The sequence below is a fragment of the Cyanistes caeruleus genome, chromosome 5 (assembly GCF_971803275.1).
Source record: "Cyanistes caeruleus chromosome 5, bCyaCae1.hap1.1, whole genome shotgun sequence".
Taxonomy (NCBI): Eukaryota; Metazoa; Chordata; class Aves; order Passeriformes; family Paridae; genus Cyanistes; species Cyanistes caeruleus.
The window spans coordinates 55,263,398-55,283,793 of NC_141705.1; the positions used below are offsets into that span (position 1 = coordinate 55,263,398).

Below are 20,396 nucleotides of genomic sequence, written 5' to 3' on the forward strand. Positions count from 1 at the left end.
GGAAAAGAAAATCAAAAATTCAATGAAATTATGATGGGAACCACTGCTCTGATTTTACAGTTCAGCTTTTCCTAGCCTTCACATGATAAGCAGTGTTTAGGTTTTCTTCCCTTTTCAGGTAACCAAATTATTTGGCTTTTTTTTTTTTTTTTCTTGTTTTAATCATAGTATTTGGTAGCATCCATTCTTTTGTCCATGGGGGTTTTGGTCTTTCAATAATCTGTCTGGACTAAAGCTAATTGTTAGGTGTCTTACTGTAGAGCTGTGAGTTTAAAATAGTAGTGTTATCATTTCACTAACTCTCCAGTAGTCTAAGGATATAAATCAGGAAAACTGGGGAAAGGTTGTATAAAATACTTTAAAAAGCCAATTTTAGAATTGACGACAAAGCTACTACAACTGTGAAGACAGAAATAATGGTTTTATTGCTCACAGAAATTTTTGTTCTGTCTCCCTTCTTTTGCACAGATACTGACAGCTTTGCCTCCTCTCTATTGACAGAGGTTAACTACCTCTCCCTCTCTTGTGGTCCAATTGATTTATGTAAGTAGATCACATTAAGAGCTATAATCATTAACCTGCAGTTAAGCCAGATTGTTCTATTCTTTCCATGAATTTATGACAGAACACCCATTGCAAAACTTTGTCTGGTTTTGGCTCCTGTATCAGCTGACCTAACACAAGATAATTACATTTGAGTTTTACCTGTGCTATTTAAAATCTATAGCATAATATGAAGTATTTTCAATATTTTATGATCGGTTTTCTAGGCAACAAACTTTACTCAAATTGAAGTATTGTGGTATAGAACATGGTTATATATTAATATATAAAGCTTTAATTTATTAATATTAGATGATTTTTTTTTAAGCTATCTTCTGATATTTTAAGTTTGTTGCCTACAGAATCATAGAATCATTAGGGTTGGAAGGGATCTCTGGAGACCATCTCGTCCAACCCCTTGCCAAGGCAGGAGAACTTCATGTAGGTGACAACTACACATAACAAGGAAGTTATACCTATGTTCTCCATGATCTGTTTGCTTTTTTTATGTGCCTGGAAAGGATTTAAAAGTTTACATCTGTTGAAATCAATATTATCCAGGTCTTCCTCATCTATGACTTGTGTGGTGCATAATATGCAGTGTATGCTTAAAAATAAGTGTGTATATTCAGATGAAAACTCCCAGTGTGAACAAAACAAGAAATTCATTCCTATAAATGTATGATTACATTTAGTTCCAGTTCTACTTAATCATTCAGGAAAATCTCCATTACATTTTTTATCCCTACAAATAATGCCCTGTCACGACCAAAGGAGATGAGTAGATTCTATTAGGCAATCTCATGTATGAAATTATGTAGTGCTGTACAGGTAAATGTGTAGGGCTGTGATTCTATAGCATTGTTGAAGGTTTTGATTGGCTGCAGAGTATCTAAGCTTAGGATTTAGGTGAAAGGTATTGTGTTGATCTTGCTTTACTCTTGTTATGGCACGCTTTATTTATCATGCTTCAGTGGTATTGTCTTGGACTGAAGTTCTTAACTGCCTGCCATCCACAGCTTTTCTTTCACATTCCAAAAGGGCAAGGTACAGGGAGGGAATAGCTTGCTGTGAGTCAGCACAGGGACAAGGACTCATGGAAGAAGGAGAAGTATACAATAGGAAGCATGAAATAGTGTTTTGGCAATCACTTTGCCCAAACCAGTTTCCTTTGCATTTGAAACTGCTCTAAGCTGGCAATAACAAATGTAAGGATAATGACAGTTTTGAAGTACATAAAACCCAATGTCATTCTCAAACTCTTCATTTCTTCCTCTGTTTTTTTTTGTTTTGACCCAAGTCACTGTGAAAATGTCACTCAAAGGTAGAGAATAATCCCTCTCCTCCTCTCAAGCCTGGTAACTTCTTTTTTCTGCTCTACATGAGTGCACATACAATGCATTCTCATGTGAAAGAGATTTGTCTGAACATCTCCTGAAACTTGTGCTGTTAATCGTGAACAATGTCACAGATGGTAGAAAATCTCTGTTGTAGTTAGGTACCACTCTGTGTTTCTTGCTGTACAGGCATAGGAGTAAAAAGCCTGATTCACCAGGTCAAAAATCTGCAAGCATCATTTGGAATTTATTTTAACTGATAAATCTGCAATTTAATCCATGGTGACAACTTCCCAAGGCTCCACTATCATCCCTACATATTTTTTTCTCACACGGTCTTATTATGACACTTAGAGTCAGTGGATATGCGAAGGCTGCAGAGGAGAATACTACTCTTGATGGGAATCAGCTCTAGAATCCCAGTCCAGAACCACCACTTATAGCTCTAGAACCCCTTTGATTTCCAACTGGTTTATGTCTTATTCTTCTATTTTTATCACATAGAAACTGGATAGAACAGGAAACATGTTTTCCCCAGCCTTTAAATCACAGTTTTTGAAATTCTTGCTGTTGGGTAATTTATATATCATCCCTTAAGACCTCACAGAACCCTTCAGACAGAGGAAGTTTTTAAGATGAGAGTGTGGTAGATAAATAATTTAAGAGGAAACTTTATAGGTTTTAACTACTTTGAGGCAAGACAAATGTTTTCTTTGAGATTTATAGAAAAATCCTGGGGAAAAGAAAAAGAAAGGAATTTACGTGCAGAATATAATATTACCTTGCAGAACACTCGGTGGTTCTGAAGAATTTTCATTTGATCTGGGACAGTAATGCCCAAACAGCATTTTAATATTTCTAACATGTTGCAGCAAACATGAAAATAACAAGCCTACTAAGCTTGGAACTTTTAATGTTGCTTGTGGCTTCAGAGTTGTCTTCAAACCAACAGCCAAACAAAATCCTAGCTCAAGAGGGTTTAAAAAGAAGACATAAAGGGATAAACTAAATTATTAATTGAATGAAATAATTAATTTATTCACTTACAGAAGCTGACAATCATAGTCAACGAGAGATGTGATGAATTTTTCAGTCTTTATCATCACTGAAACATTGGGAAGCCCTGGACATGTATTTTTCATTTTGTTGAGCTGGGATAAAAAGGTTATGTCAAAACTAAGGCCACTGCCAGATATGTATGATGTATTCTTGCAGAAAAAAAACCCACACAAAACAAACAAACAAACACAAACCAGAAAAAAGCACAAAGTTTATCATTTTTATCTGACTTAAGTGATGACACCTGATAGAGGGTGTTAACATTGCATGCAGAGGATGAGACTGACCAGCCTCCTCTGGGCCCTACACACACACATCACATCCTCTCCCTCACACACCCTTTCTTCTAAAAAACAGTCCTTAAATTCATGTGTTTGCCACAGCTCCTCTATCTCCTTGGTTTTATACATATGGTTCCCAATTAACATGGATCTATGTCTGTGAGATCTTCGGAATTCCACAGCCAAGCGCTGTTTTGGGAGTTCCAGGCTGCTGGAACAAAGTCCCATTTCTGCTGGAGTTCCTTTCATTCCTGTACTCTCCCACTTTCCATGCAGTGAAGCCTTAAAGTTTTTTACGTATTTTTTTTAAGTTAAGTGCATTTCAATATCACTTGACTATAAAGGAGCCACAGTTCAAGCCAAGTTGCTTTTTATTTCAACTGAGGTTATGACTATTGTGCTTTTCCAGAAATGTCTCCAGATAACCCCTGTAATGGGAATTGATTTTTCTCTTCTGCCATGAGCTTTGTAGCCTGCACTGAAAGAAATGGTTCTGATCTACTTACTTTTAAATACATTTCAGGTTCTTCTGAACTCTTTCAGGAGGCCATTTAGGCATCTTCTCACTCTGGACTTGTTATTAGAGCTAATGGAGTTGGTTTTTTTGCTGAACAGCCTTTAAAATTTTGTCAAGCTGAGGTGATTTGTAAACTTGATGTCTGCATTTCATCTACATTTTTATTATCTGCCAAGATGTAAACTACATTCCAGTGTCCTGGAATGCCATGTTCTGACCTCCTAGATAAATCATCATCCTTTCACTCATCATGGTAATATTGCTAATAAGTCTGTGGCAAAGTGGTTTCACTTTAGTCAAATTAGGAGGATTTGGACTTTGAGAATTAGTGATTGAGTAACCAAGGTTTTCAGTCCCACCTATTGCAGTGCACAGAAGAGAAAAGATGAAATGAAATATTTTTGATTTCCATGTCTTGGAAAGACTTGATAATATTGGTATGAAACTGAGCAAATGGCTCTTACACAGATGTGAATTTTGAGGAGTGGGATGTTGAAAGAGAAGGCTGACTGAAAAGGAATGAGGGAAAACAATATTTGATGTTCATTGAGGGAAGAATAACAGACTTGAAAAATTGAAATGAGAGATGCATTTTGCAGCTAAGGAAGAGACTGAGAAGGATGATAACAATTGCATCCCAGAGTAATTTCTTTTTTTATTTGTTATTTTATTTTATTTTTTTAAATGAAATTATATTAATTTAAATTTATTTTTATTTTTCTTCTAATTTTAAATTTTAAATTTTAAATTTTAAATTTTAAATTTTTCTTTTATTTTCTTCATTTTTTTTCTCTCATTTATTTTTATCAATTTAAAATTATTTTTATTTTGTGAAAATTTATAAAAAAACTAAAAAAAAGAATAATTTAAGGTAAATAAAATAAAAAAGTAATTAAATTAAATTAAACTAAAGAAAATGAAAATGAAAATGAAAATGAAAACGAAAAAGAAAAAGAAAATGAAAACGAAAAAGAAAAAGAAAAAGAAAAATAAGAACAAATATTTACATAAAATAAAATAAAATAAAATAAAATAAAATAAAATTCAATTCAGTTCAATTCAATTCAATTCAATTTAATTCAATTCAATTCAATTCAATTCAATAAAATTAAATAAAATTAATAAAATAAAAATTAAAAATAAAATAAATATTTTAGTTTGGTCAGTGTGGCTTTATTTGCCCTCTTTATTTACATCTTCCTAAGCAGAATCAAAATAATTCAAGCATAAACTCTAAAATTCAACCTAAGCTCAGACTAGACTCACTGGACATTCAGAAGGATAAGGCTTTTTAAGAGTCTTTTCAGTTGATACATTTACTGGGATTAAAATGTATTTTCTATTCCAAAGTATCTGTCATGAATTTTTCTTTCAGAATATCAATTTGATTCTCTTTGTGCACAGTCCTTTTTCTTGAATGAACTACTGGTAATGAATGATCTTTTCTAAAACTTTTTTAAACAATTTTTTATTCAATTTTGTGTTTTTAAATTACTGAAACACAGCTGAAGGCCTACTGGACAAACCTTCTCTGTTAAAAGTCTGAAATTTGCAAGACTTGCAGTACATGTCTGAAGGTATGAAAAATGTCACCTTTAGTACACCGTGGTTTACAGTGCTACTTCCTTGTTCAGTTTATGGCTTAACTCCTGATAGTGTGTACATTCATTTTCAGTGTTGTGTTTTATTCCAGATTTTCTGGTTTTGCACATTTGCTTGCGGCTTTGCTCATTAATCTGTTCCTTCTGCAGCTCCTTGGACTGTTACAGAAACTGAGATTTAAATCAGCATCAACTCTAGTCATTACAAATGCAGCTCTAATTTTTCAGCGCGTAAGCAGTTAAGAGAAGACGAGCAGCTGTTGGCACAAAATAGCAGTAGGTGTTCATGTGTTTAAGTAGAGATGCACCAAAGGTCAGAAATTAGTTTCATATTAAATGGTTCTGTGGTGCTGGATGTTAAAAAAGAGGGGGACATCTCTCCACTTGGATTCATGTATGAACTCACATATTTCCCTTTTCTCTCAGTGATGCAAAACAAAAAACCCTTTGGCAAGGGCCTAAATAATCACAAAAATGCCCCTTATGGAGCAAATCAGGGTGTTTGTCATGCTGGCAGACGAGTACAGACATTATTACTGTTCCTCATGGTGAATAGAACAGAAAAATCAGAAGGAGCTGTCACATACAAAGAGAAGGAGACCCTTTGCAGAAAAACAGATTTTTATTTGAATGCGAGAATGAGGGAAAGGTCATTCCTATGGTTATTGAAGTAGCAATTGTAACTGTATTAATGGTCACCAAAAAAAATAAAAAAATAAATTGCTGTACATAAGTTCACAGCAGGGCAAGGGAATAGATGCCAATCTTGAATTAGAGAATAAGATTTGGATGTGCTGCCTTTCAACTCATTTTACCATGTCTGATCACTGACCCGAAAAAAAGAATAGCATTAGAGTGTGTCTGAAATCTGATTGTGCTTTGGTACAGTTAACTAGAACACTTGCTGCCAACTTGATGCCAAGAAACTCATACAGCAATTATTGATCCATGCAATTTCCAAAGGAAAATGAATCAGCTCTTTGTCAGGTGTGGAATTTGGTGCTAACCAAAAGAATGAGGCGAATATCACAAGAAAACTCTGTTCTGAGTATTTTTTAGAGTGGATATGCAGGTGTTACTGTCATTTAATACCTTGAACCAGGGAAGAAATTGGGTACTTCATAAACCTACCTTATTGCGGAAAGCACTTAAGCACAAACTTAGTCTTTAACCTTGATTAAAAATCTTCCTTTCTTCAAAGGCTGGGAAATATTTAATGACTTCTGAGGCAATCTTACCCCAACAAGACCATACATACCTATAACAGGTTTTGTAACACAGATTATTATTTCTAGATGTGAGATTATTGTCAGGATTGAGGAGAACTGATAAAAGTGAACAGAGGGATGAAGGAGAATAAGGTCATGGGCCACAGATGCTTTCTTTCATATAAATAATTCCTGTCTTTTATGTGAGATTGTGATACATGGTTTGGAAGGGTAAAAACCTGACTCCTTTTATTTTTTCCTTTTTTTTCTGTAGAGGGAGTGCTAACAACAAACCCCTTTACCAGTGTTTGTCACACAGTGATACCATGGTCTAACCAGAATGGCAGATCTTGAGTGACTGAGACCAGGACACGAAGCAAGCTGTGAAGAGATTTACAGTGTGAAAAGATTTACAATGTGAAATGTCTGGGATGTGAAAGCAAAATTTAATCTCTATGATATAAACAGTGTCACAACTCCTATTATAATTATGCACTGAAGCAGACTGAGGTGAAGAATTTACAAACACATCTAAACTGTCTTTCTTTGCTGATTTAGACCAGCAACAAAAATCATTCACAGGTTTATGTCTTTGTGCTTGTAGTGGTATAGATTCACCAATTTCAGTTTCCTGGCCAACACAACAAATAGTGTGGTAGGTTAGTGCTGGTTAAAATCACCAGTACACTTATTTATTTCTTGCTGTGAGATATGAATTAGGAGAAGAGCAAAACAGGCTTAAAACTCAAAAAGTATAAAGAAATTTTATTAACAAGACTACAAGAATAAGAAGCGTTAGAATAAAACCTCCAAGACACCTTTTCTTCCCTGGCTCAACTTTTTCCTTTCCCAGCTGACCATGTAGAGACAAAACCTGGGATGTTAAAGCAGTACCAACTATACAACAGTCTTTCATCAGTTCTTGTAGGGAGAGGAGTTTTCCCTTGTCATGACTTGGGAACATCAGAAAACAGTTTTCTCATGGTTTTTCATTTCCATGAATAGAAGCTGCCTGGGAAAAGTCCTGCATCGTGAAATTCCTCCCATTTTTACAGCCCTCCTAGAGGTGTGTCCATGGGACATGAACTCATGGGGTATTATTTTAAGGATGAGTTGTTCAAAGGCAAAGGTTCATCTTTCTCTGTGATCTTCTCTGGGAACAGAGCTTTTCTTCTTCTCTTCCTGGGGGCCAAAGGGTCTTCATCACTCTCATCTCTCTCACTGTTCAAGCTTCTCATGGGATCACAGCTACTCCAACAACTGCTTGGCTTTATCAATGGATGCCTCTGCTCACATCTACAGTTTGAACACTTCATCCCCCCATGCTCTCTCATGAATTAAAGTGGATATTTCAGTATATCATTGTCCATCTCCATGGCCCTACCAAAAGAATATTTCAGCCCAACACTAAGGCATCTCCTCGTTCACCTTCTGTCTAAGGCTTGACTCTTTCGTTATTGACTTCAATGTCTTCACATTGTCTTCTATGTGTTCTCACTTTGTTCTTTTCTCTCGAGGGGAGAATCATGGTCTGCAGGTCTCATCTGTGCACTGAAAGGGTTGAATCTTGCCAGGCCTGCAGATGGCCATAGGCAGTGGCCATGGCAGTCACGGTGTTGGATTTCAGGCTGAGCTGGGACCTTCCCTCCATCCAGCAGCCTGAAGCTGTCAGTGCAGGAGAGGAAGGTTTGGTGTCAGTGAGATGTCAGCAGCCATGGTCTGGTTCAGCCTGGGGCCGGGACCCTGCAGCCTCCATCCCCTGCCCAGGAGCTGCTGGGGCCCAGCCCGGCCTCCCCCAGGCCTCACAGGCCATGGGGGAACAGGACTGGCCTCACCAGAGCCCAGCTACCTTTCGAGGCCAGAAGCAAAGAGAGTTCCCAGGCTTGTGGTTTTAGAAAGGCAGGTCTGATTTATAAATTATGCAAAATGTTGTCAGTTCTCAGAACTAGCCAGCTATTGGCCTTTCCTAGACACAGAGGAAGCTCCCAGCAACTTCTCTCAAAGAAATCACTTCCATGGGTGTTTTCTTACTTCTTCCCCAAATGTCAGTCAATGTGAAACCATCACAGTGCTAAGCAGCACTAAGTCAAAAGAGAAAATAAGAGGGGAAAAAAAAACAAAAAACCAAAACCCAATGAAGAATAGGATTGTCTTTGCTTTACATGAATGTTTTGTTCTTCTGTCCATGGTACTGATAAATAAAATTAATAAATATGTGTTCTGCTTCTGGACAATTTACTGTTTAGTTACTCCTCAGCAGAAAATCTGCTTTTCCTTTTTTCCTGGTTCCTGATCCATGAGGTTCTTCTGGGTGGTCTTGCAGAGAGTTCAAATCAAAATGTTCATAGCGAGCAGAACAAATTCCAAAACTTTTAAAATGGCTCAAGCACTAAACTTTCTAGAAAGACAAACCTTTTCAAAGGCCCATAACAGGTGCTTTAGAGGGAAATATTGGAGCAGAATGTGTATGCCATATCACTTTGGCTCCTGGTTTTTCATGTCTGATAGACTTTATCCTTCCAACATAAGATTTAATTTATAACCCCAGTACCTAAAGTTCATGCCTCTGACAGATAGACCAGGGAGCAGCTCTGTGGTGTTTCCTTCTTCATCTAGTGTGTGATGACCAGGTCTCTGCTGTTTGCTCTCAGTAATGAGTGTTTTCTGCTTAGAGCAGGTCAATCCCATAACCAGCACCAGAACTGTGCCCTCTTGGAAGGAGGCTGGGAGAGGAGCTGGGAAAGGAGGAGAGGACAACAATTTCTTGTGCTAGGGCAGCTCATCCACAGTGTCTTTATGGTGGTTGAGAGACTGAGTTGCAACTGGTACTGCCTTCTGTGGTATTCATGGGCTTGAAGTATTCCCAAGAGAAAGCTTTTACTTATACCTTCACTATTTTATTAAGATTTGGGGTTTCATGGTGATTTCTTGGAGCAGAGTTTTGTCAGCTGGATGTGGTGCTCAGCTGCTGACTGGGATTCAGGCCAAATGGAAAACTAGCAGCAAGATGACCTGCTCACAATAAGTAGAGCAAAGAGCTCTTGATCCTTGTGTGAATGGCTTAATCTGTTTTATACCACAGTTTTCCATCAGTAAAACAGGGATAATTGCACTCTACTGCCCTCAGGGGTGCTGTGAGGGTAAACACATTATGGGTTACAGAGTGCTCAGATTCATTGGCTGAGAGAACTCTAAAAATATTGGGAAAGAGAACAATTTGCACAACAAATAGGCGAGTCTGAAGCAGAGACAGGAGCATGCTGGGCAGAGGCTTTGAAATTCACTTCTCACCCTGCACTCAGATTGAGACTACAATTAACAGTAAGAAAAATGTAGTGCAAAATCAGTGTGTGCTGGTTCTGAACTGGCTTTGTATTGGCTGCTAGCTATATTACTGACACTTTCCTGCCATCAAAGCCATTACAATTCTGCAGCAGCAGGGAAGGTATCCACAGCTGGTCTCCCTTGGACCCTGCTAACATACACTATTCCCTATCATTGCCTTGAAGCTGCAAAAAGACTACAAGGCATAAATGAATCTTGTGCTTTGTGGGGTTGGAGGGCATCTTTGGCCATGTTGGCCTAGCTGGGGAACGCAGTGTGTGTTCCATAAAGTCTTTTTTTTTTGGGAGAAATTGCCAGATGATGAACGGATACTGAGATACTGCAATGTTATGGAAGCATTCATGGATTTGGTTTTCTTACGATGCAGCAGATAATTTTAAAATTCTAGGGCAAAGAGGTTTCCACAGTTGCAGGGAGTTTTAGGGAAGCTCACAAAATATATCTTCTATGAATAGATTTCAGCTGACTGGAAGGATACATTTCAGGATACAGGAAGAAGCATTTCCATTGATTTCAGGGAATTTTATCACAGGATGAAAGTGAAGGAAGAACACAGCCAGATTTCTGCAGAAAGTGCTAAGTGCCTTTTGGATAGAATTTGCAACTGCTAATGTTTTCTCACCTCTAAACCTTGCTATAACGGTAGGCTTTCTGGGGAATGCTGCTCACACTGGGTCAAGGTGAAATAAAAATAAGAAATCTTTGCTGTCCCTACTGTGAGAGGTACAACTTGCTACTATTTTTCCTTCTGGCAGGACTTTGGAACCAACTGTATCCAACAAATGCAAATTACATTGCTAATTTAATTAAGCAAGCCATATGAAATCAGAAAAAATTACAGTCCGTGGTCAAGAGCAGTTTTTTATTTATTGGCAGTACATCAATACCTAATTGAAAAAGATTACATAATTGCTTTTGATTGTGATTTAACCCCAGCAGGCAGTTTGGCCTCACACAGACACTAGCTCAGCCTCTCCTCCACAGGGAGATAGAGGAGAACGTCAGAACTGCAAAAGTGTAAAAAATGGATTGAGGTGCATTTTAATAGGTAAAGAAAAAGTTGTACTCACAAGCAAAGCAAAAAAATCCAACACATGGCCCCTTAAAAGCTACTATGAAGAAAATTAGTCTACTAAAAATCTACTAAAAAAAAGTACAACAGAAGACAGAATATGATGCCTGCAGATCTGTTTTTATCTTTAGTATGGTAGCATCTGAGTATCTAATGACCTTTCATATGCTTATCCTTAGAGCATGCCAGTGACACAGGACATTTTAAGTCTGAAGGACAGTAAGGACAAGGGTCAGAACTTTGCCATTTTAATCACAGGTAAACAGGTTGCCACAAGCTGACTGCAGCTCATGGTAGGACCACAATACAAGGCTTTTGCACAGCTATCACTTTCATTATACAAGCCAGTTATGTAAGGATTCATAGAAAAAGTTAAATCTGTGAAGTATTGTGGTAGAGAAAGTGTCTTTGACTCTGAACTTGAGATGTTGAAAGTGAGGCTTGTGATTTCTGCACTTCAGTTTTATCTCTTCTGTCTTCATTTCCTGACTTCCAATGGCCTGTCTTTGTGCTTCCCTTCCTCTTTTCTTGGCCAACAATAAAACCTGTGAATGTGAAGAGAGGATCAGAAAACCAGGGACGCCATTTCTATCTCTTCAGGATTAACTTTTGCCAGTTTATGCTACATTTTGGTCAATTTTCAATGCTTGATAGCTAATTGCCTTCCTTTCTTCCATTTTAATATAACTGTCAGGATTCACATCAATCTATTAAATATCACAAGCAAGAGTTTAATGCATATTTACTTGGGAACTGAGATTTGGGGATGGGGTTGGGGGCAGGGAATTTCTGAGCATCCTCTGGCTTGATTTATGATTCATATATCTCAAGACTTTAGAGTGCTGCTTTTTCCACAGAAAGAGCACAGAAAAGAGGTTGTAATACACTGTAAGCTGCTGCTTGCTTGGTCACCAGCTTCAAAGTGAAAAAGTGTTTCTTGATGTTCAGGAGTACCATCCTGTGTTCTTGTTTGTGTCCATCAGTTCTGATCCTGTCACTGAGAACCACCGAAAAGAGCCTATGTCATCCTTATACCTTGCCTTCAGGTAGTATCTAGATTTAGCCAGATTAATTAGGTAATAAGGTTAATAAGATTTAATGAGCTTTATTAAGATTAATTAGATCAATCTTCAATAACAATCCCTCCAAAAGTTCCCTTCTCCACAAAGAACAGTCCTATTTCCTCATAGGAAAAATAACAGCCTTTCCTCACAGGAGAGATAATCTGATCATTTTTTGTGTATTCTGTTCAATATGTCTATGTCTTTCTCAGAGTTGCTCCCGTCCTAAAGCTCCATACCACAACCCTTTACACCTTCTCTTGCAGGACTTCAGGAGCTGGAGATTTAAGAAAAAAGTAACAGAAATTGCTGCCAGAATTGCTGCTCAGTCAGTTTTGAGACATCAGAGTTGAAGCTGTAATAGTGTGGAATGGAGTAACCACAACACTACTTTTCAGCAGGACTGGAAAAAGTGGGGATAAAGGATCTAACTGTGACCTGACACTATTCTTGTCTATCTGGGCTGACTTCAGTGGTATAAACCAGTGCTGGTGAGTTTGGAGCCACACATGAGATAAATAAATGAATGGGGGAAAAAGAAATTCTATTTTATATTAAAAAGCTGATTTAAATGCTGTTTTCAATCATCCATGAATGTGTGAGCTGACTCAGGACTGGAACAGCTTACATTTAGAGTTTTTTTGGTTGGTTGGTTGTTTCCTTGTTTGGGGATTTTTGTTTGTCTTGCTTATTTGGTATTTTTTTTAAGACTGAGATCATAATTACTCTAATGCCATGCTGAAGGACAAGAGAACCTGTCAACAGTACTGCAGCTTGATGACACTTATTTTGATGTTCTATAGTATTAGAAGACTTTGCAGCTAAATTTTTCCTGTGTTAGTTTTCAACCATGATTTTCATACAGAACATTTTATTTACTCTATGGTAGAAATCCACAGATGAATTAGTAGACTAAGACTTTACCATGGCATATTCCAATTTACTCATAATGCATTTAAGAATTCAAGTACTTAAATGAGCAGGTATCAGATACACAGAAAGCATCAAACTCCCTGAGATATGAAGATATAGGGGATTTCTTGGAATAATGAGCAGAAATTAAATTTAGCACTTAAAATGAAATGTGCAAACAGTACACATGATTCAGAATTTCAGCTGTGCTTTTAAAACTGCTTAAGGGAAATGAAAAAATTAATAAAAGGAAAATTATAAGGGAATGCAAGAAATCATTAAAACAACAAACAAAATAAAAACCCCAACAAACCAACCTGCACTTAGAGCTAGAACTTTTGAAAGAAGAAAAATATTTGCCAACCCTGGTATACACTGCCATTTTATCTAAATAAAACTCAGTCATGTCCATTTGTTGGGAAATAGTGTGCTTCACATGACAGTATTCCAGACATATAATTCAGTGACCAGTGTATGTGCACATTTAGAAGATTAAAGGTAGGCACTTAAAGCGTTTTAATGGTTGAAATACTAACTGAAGCTTAACATCAGTCCTGCTTTTTCATGAATCAGTACACTGTGCTTTCCAGTGCAGCATCCTGACTTCCTCAGAGATCTCATTGTCTGCTACTTACAACATTCTCACAATTCAGACTTAACACCCCTGTGCAAACAGAGGGGAGCTTTCAGCTCTGGGCTGCTTTCTCCTCACTCTTCCTGCTGTTCAACATTTCTGCCTTGCATTTCTGTGCTTTCCTGTGAAGCCCTGTAACATCTTTTCAGAAAAGACCTGTTGAAGTCATCTTTTTAAGTTTATGAAAAGTTCCTCATGAAGTTGTCACCACAGACTGAAGAAAGCCTGTCCTTTCATACATCAACAAGTGCTACCCTTTCAGTGGTTTTATTCATCTATATCACTTCCCCTTGTTTTCTTTTTTCAAACCTTCATCCTTTACAACACATCATCTCAGCCCTCCTATTTTAAATTAAAGCAATGCACCTTTATGCCCTGTCCTTATATAGGTTTGCACAGCATTTCCTTGCCTTATTTTGTATGCATGTGCTTTCTCTGCTCCTGTTTCTGAAACCATGCTTTATTACCTTCACCTCCATGCTACAGAGGTGCTTTTGTTACCAGTGATTGCACATATTATCATGGCTTTCTTAATCCCCTGAGGATTGATATAGGGTTAAAGTGAGAGCAGCATCCCCAGGAACTCAAAGATATTTCCCTTTGTATTATTTATGGTTAGATATAAATAATATTAGCTATACTGATGATTCAGTGGAAAAGACATCCCTCCTTCTTTGAATTAATTAGCTAATGCAGAGCTGAAGGTTGTCCAGCAGACACAAAAATGAGGTGCACCATCCTTCTTGAAATTAAAGAGCTGTGGGGGGAGGTAAACTGAAATTTGTTTACAATAAGTGATCATTCTTATTTTAATACATCAAGTTGTCAGCTTCTTTTGAAAATAGATGAGGTAATTTCAAAGTTAGCAATTAATTTTGGTTTTATTAATTGATGAGTTGGCGACTATGGATTGCTAACCAAATAGCTTTTTTATTATTCATCTCCAACTTTTCTGTTCAAACTTGTTTAAAATCTCTACTGCAAGCTCTGGAACGCCTGTGTTACCTGTTTGCATGCTTACCTCAAAAAGGCCAGCTGTTAACTGGTCATATGAGCATACCTGAGCAGTGACAAAGCTGTACATGCAGTCACACTGGATGCTGCTGCTGATCTGAGGCACTTGTGCACTTGGTCCATCCACTTCTGATGGATTATGCGGCTGAATTGCTTACACAGTTTGTAGTAGAAGTCTTAGAAGATCCAAATTTGGGTCCAGGTGTCCAAGACTGTGCTTATAAGGACAGTAAGGCAGAGCTTTTAGTTCAAATGTAGCAAGATTAATATTCAGCCAGTCCACGGCTGGTGGTTCTGTTGGGGCCTGTTAGTGGAAGCTCTCCCACTCATGAATGGCATGAGAAATATCTAAACTTTCTCAAAGGATGTTAAAAGACTGTGCAATAACTGTGAGCTTTGGATCAGAGCCTGAGAGTCTCGAGAACTGACCCATGTCTTTGACCTTTCTTGACAGGACTCTTGGTAGTCCCCGCCAGGAGCACAACAGTGATTTTGAAGTCCTGGGAAACTGCAGGATGTTCCCATCTTTCTGAAGCAGAGAAACCAATGAGGGAGTGAGGAACATGAAGAGATTTGTTAGCATCACTTAGGAGGAGGGCATGAAAAAGCAAGAGTAATTTGCAAGTTTCTCTGTCAATAGCTGCTTTATGGTGAAAAGCAAGAGGGAGGACTGGAAAGTCTATTGCTCTCCAGGTCAACAGATAGTGTTCATGATATCTTTTTCACAAAAGTTAAGGCTTTTTAGTGCACTTTAGGTCAGAAAGGGGGGATGAATCTGAAGATATGCCTGACAAACTGCTCTAGCTACAAACACACAGCTCCCTCCTTCTTTAAAAGAAGCACTCTTAAAGGCACAAACCTAGCCTTTTATAATACTAACAGAATCCATTTGCAGCCATACCCTCATATTCACACAGTGTGTGACATGTCAATCCCCAAGCAATTCACTGAAGTATATGAAATTAATAAGCATTAAACTCTCCTGTACATCATTGTCTTACCAACAGATGCAAACTGGTGGGAAACAACATGCAAAATATCTCTAATGCATTTTTCTGCCTTAAAAAATAGACAGGACAAGCAATGCACTGCAGACCTTGCTGGGTCTACTGACAGACTGTAGCACTTAGATGGTGCTGCTGTGCTGGGCAATACATAAAGTTTTAAGTCAGAAACACAGTATAATTAGTGTGGCAGAAGTGGTCCCTTAAGAGTATGCTGCTTAATGATCAGCTTCCTATCATCATCATCTCATCTAATGGCTCACCAGCAGTCTTGCCTAAAGGTCTTTATACTGGGTTTTGTAGTAATGTGCATGTCAGAATGCCAGCAATGAATTTTTGTAGCTAATTTAGAAGGCTGGGTACTTTGCAGGACTTTTATTCATTTTCAGCACGTTCTCCATAGGGAAAGCTCACTAGTTGTTCACTGCTTAAAGGAAAACAAAAATAAGTAAATATTATGAAGCCTTTGCAGAATGAAACCTCAGAGAAAGTAAAAAGAAACAAAATAAAATAAAAAGGCACTGAACCCTGATTTATCTGCAAACAGGATTGTCAGGAAATAAGCAATTGTTTGGAGTCTTGGCACTGATGGCTTATTGAAGAACAGGTCACTGTGTATTTTAATTTTTTTTTCATTTTCTTCTTGCCTGAAGTTTAGTTTAGCTTTCATTGTGAAATGAATATGCTTTATGCTTTTATTTCAAATATCTTACAAGCCAGTTTGAAAAATCAATAACACATTAAAAGAAATTTATCAAGAAAAAATGTTTAAACAAACCATCTGTCAAAAAAGACAAATGCTAACTTATAGTTAATATAATAAAGGTAAAACTCTTTTTCTATTTTGATAGCACTTTCCATATCAGTTTCTGTCATGCTGTTGATCAAACTCGGGATTTGCCACAAGCCTTTTGTGAGTTCAAAAATAATATTCAAAATAGGGATAAGTATACTTTTTCTTGCTATGTCTTGCAAATTTTAATAAATTGCCAGGATTTTCATCTTCCTGTGCACTGTCATCTCCAAAGAACAGGGGATGTAAGTATATAGTGAGAATGACAAAGTTTGATGAGCTCTTGATACTACTTCTGAAGGAAAATGTTTTGCAACTCTAAGTCACCACAATTCACCCACTATCCCAAGGAGTCTTCAGCCTGGATAACTAAACAAAAATTCATTTAGACATTTAAATAAACAGTTACATTTTCAGAAGTTCTGAATATTTCCTATGGAACTCATCCATGTGCCTAAAATGATGGGTTTTCAAAGCCCAGTGCCTGCAGCCATAGAATGAAACAAAATAACCACTTTTTTCATCAGGACATTTTAAAAACTTTTTTATCCTTTGTTTTGTTGACTAAAAGTCAACTTTAGTTAAAGTTGGAGTTGAGCTCCTTTGGAAATGCATTCAATGTGACTACTGATCACTCTGGAAAAACTGTCTCGGTTCAAAGTTCTATTTAATTTATGTGAGTCTGGATCAATGTTTCTTTGTTCTGTTTGTCAAATTTAAGAAATAATTCTCAAACATAGGCAAGTGTTTTTTGTGTTGGTGTTTATCGAGTGCGTTGTAACAGAAAAAATTGTGAGAGCCCTTGTTATACATATTATTATTTAAACCATTGTCATCAAAGTGACACTTTTCTCAAATTTGTATGCAAATCTCTGTTATAAATCATAGCAGAGTTTGTGTGTAACAGTGAGCAGTTGTCCAAATAGAAGAGGTTGGCTGCAGACATGCTGGATGGTTTGTTTTGATGCTGGGGTATGAAAGTCCAGTAATGGTGACTGCCATCTCAGGAAAAAACACTCCCTCCAGGAGGATTTGAGGTTTCATTTTCAAGGGTAAATATTCTCTCCACAGAACGAGCATTTTGTCATGGTAAGACACCTACACTTTCCAGTAAGTGGATTTTCCAAATTATGTCTTTACTTTGTGCCTATTGCATTATCACAGTCACCTTGTCATTCAAATCCCTGTAATGATCACTTCTGAAACATTTACACCCTGTGTTTGGCTGGCTGGTTGCTGCTTACTCAGTGGGAAGGTTATTGATTGCGGGCGCTTATTAAGAAAGTACGGAGCAATAAGCTGTGAGAGCTGTTGATAATTCAAAAGGTGAAGCTGGCAATTATATAGGGATCAGGGGGATTATTATATACAGGCCCTAGGAAAATATGACTGATGGATGTGGCACTGCTGTTGTGACTGCTTGAAATAAAATGTATCATTATTGATTTCTTCTGTTGGTCTTTTTTATTGCATTTTAAATCTACATCTTTTTCATGCAAACAGTCTATTCTGCACTAGAGCTAGAATATGCTACTGTAACTTACTGATTCATTAACATACCCCTCTTTTACAGTGTTTTCACCTCTTGCTACAGATTTTTTTCCAATTTTTCACTCCATGGTCACTGAACAGGACAGAAATCAAGTGTCTGATTTCAAATTTTGCCACTTCCTCCATTGATGCTGTTGTATCACTTTTACTAATTTTCTTCTAGTGATGAGAAAATGAAGAGTGAAAAAAAAATACAAAAGCCCCATATTTTGGGCATCAAATATATAGTAAATATGTTTTTAAAAATTATTAACTCTTACTTGCACCTGTCACGTCAGGTGGCATCTTCAGCCTTATAACATGACTTCCTTGTTCAAATTACTTTTAGCTAGTTTCCTTAGTTTTGCATTTCCTCCTGCTCATTTCTTATGCCATTTCCAGGTCCTAAGTGACTATATTAAGTAGCATCAGAGATTATTAACCTTATTAACACAGTAACATTCCTAGTGCAAAACACTGAAAAGCTTTGCTCGTGTGAGAAAAGTCCACTGCCACAGCTTAGTTTATACCTTCATGAATACCCACTCTATTGGAAATCGTCTCAATTCCTAGTTTGTAAACCAACGTAGAATCTAGTTTTAGAAAGCAGATGTCCTTTCTGTTCTGCAAAACCACAAACAACCTGAAGCCTTTCTTTAAAGAAGAGTACCAGATACCCAGGTGTTTTTTCTGTTTGGGAAAATGCCATATACTTTTTATTCAGAATTATTTTTTTCTCGTAGTTTCCACTCTTATTATTTTTCTAATAAACAAGGGTTTTCCCTCCAGTGTGGTTTGCATTAATGGTGGAAAGAGGTGGGGAAAATAACATGAAAATTTATGCAGTTGCATGACTTATTATTCTGCATAAAACTAATATTCTGAGAGACTGTCAGCTACATAAAACATTACAGCCACCCCACTTGCTTGTCTACTATTTTTACATGCAGGATTTGGTCCTCTTATCACAGCAAAAAATCTATTCAGTCATTATTTGGGTAAAGTTGACTTTTAGCCAAATCCAGAACGAGTCCCGCAAGCCAGAGGCCTAATCAATACCACACTAACTGCTCCATTAATCCTCTTTTGCTGCTATTTCCCTCTCATCTTTCCAGGAGACTGTTGTTACCTCAGAACAGATAATTGGTTTTTTTCTAGCTAATAAATGCAGCAGCTTTTCAGCAATACTTCCCACACATCCCTGTACTGCAGGTCCCTATCAGGATGTGACTGAGCAGAGCCGCTTCCTGATTATTCCAAAGCTGGATGTGCACATAATGCAGAAATCCTCTGCTGATGTGACTATCAAATAAGCCCAACTGGCTCATACCTGGACATTTCCACCTCAGATACTGCAGTAAGACAAACACATTTGCATGTTCTCTCATATGCAAGGAATTTTGCATGATTCATCTCTTACATAAAGGGCCTAAAAATAGCAAAGGACTAGATAAATAAAGTTGGGACTGGAAGAGTTCTTGGGCTTAAGATTTTTAATTCAAGAGATGATTAGTGTGCTGCATACAGAGGCTTTAACTGTTTGGTCTGAAAGTCCTTGTACAACTACAAAAGCTGAGCAGAAAAGTCCAAGGCCAAAAAGATGTGTTTTTTGTCCACAAAAAGGAGACTGTTCCTGAAACACTAGTGTAACACTAAGCACATCCATTACTATTAGGAACAATGCTGACTTGCTTCAGTTTTGGACCTCATTTGAGCCTCTTCTAAATTTTTACTGCTTTACTATAAGAAGTTTCTCTTTGATTTAAAAAAAATAAAAATAAAAATCTCAGTTTATTTCTCTTTCCTGTAATTCCTAGGTACTTTCAGCTAGGATGTGGAAAACAGCTCCAGCAGCAGTAACAGGATTTTTCTATTGGTGATGTTCCACACCATCACAAACCAGGAAAAAAAATTAGCTTGTGCTTATTTATTATGTTTAGTATTTTTCTCCAAAAGACTTGTTGGTGCTAGTGACCTTTAATATGAGGGAGAATATATTCAAAGAAGAGGTGACTAGATATTGGAATGGGTTTCCCAGGGAGGTAATAGAGTCAGAGCATTGGAAGTATGAAATCCTGACCTGATAAGGTTTAAATAAGCGAAAGTAGCTGAAAAAAACAAAGACATTCTAAATTCACTTAAAATATTCCCACACTGCCCCTTGGAGAATCTGTCAAGTAACACAACTTTTGAGAACATGACCATTCTATGTTCAAAAAAATCTCTTGAATATAAATTCTTGTTTTAGCATCCTGCTTACATTAGAAAAATTAAAGAGCAAAAGTAATTAATTTAATTCATAGAACACTGGGCACTGGATCAAATGACAGAGTTATGCCAGTATTTATGTTTTCGGACAGCATCCCCAAGCTACAGTTCTGCACAATGGCCAAAATAAATAAATATATACATAAATAGATGAGACTAAACTTGAGATCAGGCACTAATCTACATTCAAATGATAGAAAAAAAGGAGTAAACCTTT

At 37.2% G+C, this 20,396-nt stretch overlaps 1 long non-coding RNA gene across 1 annotated transcript; it reads left to right on the forward strand.

Annotated features, from left to right (window-relative positions):
• The first annotated feature begins 11,911 nt into the window (after positions 1-11,911).
• LOC147653122 (uncharacterized) lies at positions 11,912-17,826 on the forward strand. The gene is made up of 3 exons (XR_015287305.1): positions 11,912-12,009; positions 12,291-12,515; positions 15,039-17,826. It is a non-coding gene; the product is annotated as an uncharacterized LOC147653122 (long non-coding RNA).
• The last annotated feature ends 2,570 nt before the right edge of the window (positions 17,827-20,396 follow it).